The following is a 4,224-nucleotide window of genomic DNA, read 5'->3' as shown; positions in this document are numbered from 1 at the left end:
CCCTGATGCTGACTGCGGAGTGCGAGTCCTTCTTAGCACCTCAATGCAAATTGTATTTACAGAGCCAACTGATACAGAGCCTATGAAAGCTCCTTGCTTAAGCTGCCATCATATCAATGAGGGAAATAATAGATAGAAAAAAAGTAGTCATGTTTAACACAGATTCATGTCTCCCGTAGATGAGAATTTATCTGTATTCCCAGTACAATTTCAAAGCAAAGCACAGAGGTTCTGCTACTTGAATTCCAGTAAAATTGTTTGAATTTTTGCCACTAGAGCCTTTCAAGACTTCCTCTGTTTTCCTTAAAAGCTTTATAACAAACAGTGTATGATCTGTTCTCTGGGATATTTCAGTCCCCACAAGGGAACAGTGAACTTTTAAAAACTATTTGCATCCATCAAAAAATGAGTGCCTTGCACATGCTGCTACGGATGGGTTTCTGTTTGATACAACTGCAGGGACTCTCAGCTGTGGGCCAGTGTACACAAGGAAGGAGGAAGGAATATTTCCTCCTGAAAGCTTGAGTATAGCAAGAAGTCACAGAAGGAAGATTACACAGGCTCTCAAGGGAAGCTGTAAACCTATGTAGGCCAATGCCTAAATGCTGTAATTTTGCACAGAATGTTGAATCCTGTTTATTTTTCTTATTTCCCATTTTATTGGAGCAAAGTTAAACCCAAAAATGATCTATTGCAGAACAGATCTGCAAGTACAAATAGACCATCTTACTGTTGTTTGTGATTTGTCACAGCATTTGGGCTTCTGTTTTACTTCTCTGAAGTGCTGGAGAAAATGATCTGAAGATGACATGACTCTGTGAAACATCTTAGTAACTGTCACCTTTGCAATATTTTTCCTGGGTTGCCTCAACATTAATATTAGTGTTATTATTGCTTTTTCAAGGTTTTTAATATGAATCCTTTGGGAGATATTTTAGAATTAAGAAATACAGAAATGCACAAACCAATATAAAATTTCTTAAAAATGAAGAATTGTAGATGTTGAGCATTGTAGTCCATTACCTTATCAGTAAGGCTTTTCAGATTTCTTGCTTTCTATATATTTAATCTTCAATCCTATAAACATCTTTTGTATAATGTATAATTATTTTACCTGTCCCTTAGCTTTATAGGCTGAAAACATATATCATGATGTGCTTTGTCGATTTCAACTAGATTTAGAATTGAAACAGATTCTTGCTCTGCGCCTGGCTCTCAACGGCCATGGGATGGAGGTTGGCCGGCTGTCCTGCTTGCGGTTGCAGGGCAGACACGTGCGTGGCTGCCCCCGAGGCTCTGCCCAGACAGCTGTGGGTGGCGGTGATCGCTGCGGCGTGGGTAACGCAGCAGAGGCACAGGGCACGAGGAAACCGAGGCAGAGGAATAAGGGAGGGACACTTGTCTGAGTCTCCAAACGTTTAATGTCGAAGTCAAGGCAGAGCAAGTGAACCAGATCTGAGCCTGAAGGGGCTGCTTTTATAGGGATGGGGGGAACACGGGGAGGACACAACCTTTGACTAATAGGAGGGCATTAGGGGAGGGGTGCAGGGTAAGGGCCCCCCAACAGAAGCCAACGTGGGGAGGGAGCAAACCTTGCAATCCAATTGTGCCCTGAGGAAGGGGTGAAAGACAGGGAACACTCCAGAACCAAAGGAGTGTGCTATCTTTGACAGACAGGGGTGAGACAAGGGAACAAGGGAGGTATACAGCTGGATTGACGTGTGGATTGACATACATTTTGGCAGGGAAAGCTGTGGTAAAAAACTCAGGACTGAGCCATTAGGGAAGCCAAATGGGGTACATAGAATGAACCACTACAAACATATAACAAGGAATATCAAAACCTACTACAGAAGAACCAGCTGTAAAATAACAGACCACCACATTGCTCTAAAGAGTATAGATCTACTATCTGCATGCTAAGAGTCTGGCCTTATGAAGGTTTTTTTAACGGGATTGGTTTTATTTTTTATAAACAACCAAAAATTGTGAGGTCCTGAGTATATTGTTACAGGACACTCAGCATCATTTAAAATTAATTTGCATTAACCTTTGACTGTTCTGCCAGAGATAGGCAAAAACTTACTACTCTTCATAATTTACCCTATATCATACTTTGCATAGAAGAAATGGAGATTGGGCTGGAAGTAAAGCATTTATCCACGTTTCTCCTGGAAATAATCAGTAAGACTATTGTCCTTGTATAGTGAAAAAAGTCTGCAAAACTGCTATGTGGAAAAGAGATTTTGACTTACTCTACTGCATGTTTTTAAACTGAATGTAAACCACTGATTTCAATAATAAATCATTCAAGGAGGAAAAAAACCCACAGGGCCTAAACCAAACTGCTGTGTTTAAAGAAAACTTATTCAACATTATGGGTTAGTCAGACAAATAATGTGTGTAAGCAGCACAAGGAGTTCCACACATGTTTTTCTTCGGAGTCTGCAGACCCCACACTGACAGCTCACTGCATGTGTAATGCTGCACAGCAGTGGTTCCAGCTCAGAGAACCTCAGAGGATTAGAGCTGGATCCAGCTGCTGAAAAGGCACTCTTCACATAAAGGAAATTGAAAGAGAGCTGAAGAGCAGTGTGGAATTCACTCAATATTGGTAGGGATTTCTTCCCTACCAATACAAGAACACAAATTCTGTATTTTTGCTCATACTCCTAACCTGGGCTTGTTGCAAGCCGCATGGGCTGCTCATTTCTTTTTCACAGAAGATGAAACCCCATAATTTAATTATATAATTTAGATTTATGTTAGTTTAATGAGACATTTGAGATTTTTCATCACCTTTTTTTTGCAAAACTACACATGCCTATTTATTAATACTCTTATTCGAATGCTGTAACATCATGTCTGTACTAAATAAAAATGCTTATTTATCTGATTTGCCATCATCATGTATCAGCATCAAGATCCTCACTTGTGGGAAATCAATTTCCACAAGAAATTTCTTGTTTCATATGAAAGAAAATAAATCTTTCATGCTTCTGGAAGCTGTCTGTTAGCTGGTAGAAGCAATTCTGCCAGTATTCTTTGTGCTCCTGTGTGGTGTGTTGACTTTGACTAGATACCAGGTGCCCACCACTGTGAACACTCCCTTTCTCAGATGGACAGAGGAGACAAAATATAATGAAAGGCTCATGAGTCAAAATGAGGACAGGGAGAGATTCCTCACCAATTACTGTCATGGGCAAAACAAACTCGACTTGGGGAAATTAGCTTAATTTATTAACAATCAAGTCAGAGCAATGTAATGAAAATTAAAAATAAATCTTAAAACATCTTCTTCTGTGCTTCCCTTCTTTTTGAGCTCCAATTCATTCCCAATTTCTCCACTGCTTTCTCTCCAGTGGAAGAGCTCAGCTTTGGCCAGCAGCAGGTCTGTCTTGCTTTTGGCTGACATTGGCCCCATTGGACAAATAGGAAGCTTCTGGAATCTTCTAACAGAAGCTGCTCCTATACCCCCCCTGCTACCAAAACATGGCAAACCCAAAATGTATTGTCTCAACATTTTGTAGTGAAATGCCACTTGAACATATTTATTTAAAACAAGATAGCTGAAATTTTCAAATTAAACAATGAAAGAACGTTTTGCTGAACAGAGAGTGAAGAGCTGCTCTTTAAACCAGGATTAGGCCTCGTGAAAGTAGCCTGGTGTTTTGGGGAATTTGTTAGGTAATGTAAATAATCCCAATCCTTGTTATGAAATTGCTGTGTCATTAAACACTTCCAAACACAGCTAGCCATCAGAAGATTTCCCAACACCTTTCCCCACCCTTTTGGAAAGTGTTACAGCACAAACAAAAATGTCATTAGCAGTGGATGAACAGTGCTTGAACTAAAGGGAAAGCCCAATGGAAAACCTGTTTTTCCCTAGGGAGGTACACACACACAATAGGAAAATCCCTAAACCAAAGAACAGAGAAGCTGTCTTTTGTGTCAGAGGGGTTCTTTTTGCTGAGAGCACGATACAGAAAAGAGAAAGAAAGACCATAGAAGAGAAAAGGATTCAGAAAAAAACTGCATGTGAGGAGGGCACCTTAACCCATTCTTATAGAACAACAAAGAACAAGTGTTTGGACCCAAAATCATCCTGCCATAGCTACACTAAGGAAACAGCAGTGGAAACAGCCTTCAGAGGTTTCTGTACTCTTTGATAGTATCTGTCCAGCTGAGTAGACATTTTAAAGAGAGGTTCCAAGCACAGGAATT

The 4,224-nt window shown here is 40.2% G+C and overlaps 1 long non-coding RNA gene across 1 annotated transcript; it reads right to left on the bottom strand.

The window, feature by feature from the left end:
- Positions 1–1,100: 1,100 nt before the first annotated feature.
- LOC137473798 (uncharacterized) lies at positions 1,101–2,674 on the bottom strand. Its single transcript, XR_010998996.1, has 2 exons — positions 1,885–2,674; positions 1,101–1,196 (listed from the first exon to the last, which is right to left on the bottom strand). It is a non-coding gene; the product is annotated as an uncharacterized lncRNA (long non-coding RNA).
- Positions 2,675–4,224: the final 1,550 nt, after the last annotated feature.

This window comes from Anomalospiza imberbis, chromosome 5 (assembly GCF_031753505.1).
Source record: "Anomalospiza imberbis isolate Cuckoo-Finch-1a 21T00152 chromosome 5, ASM3175350v1, whole genome shotgun sequence".
In the NCBI taxonomy this organism is placed as follows: Eukaryota; Metazoa; Chordata; class Aves; order Passeriformes; family Viduidae; genus Anomalospiza; species Anomalospiza imberbis.
The sequence above is the reverse complement of the archived record's forward strand: the minus strand, read 5'-3'. Positions and strand labels throughout refer to the sequence as shown.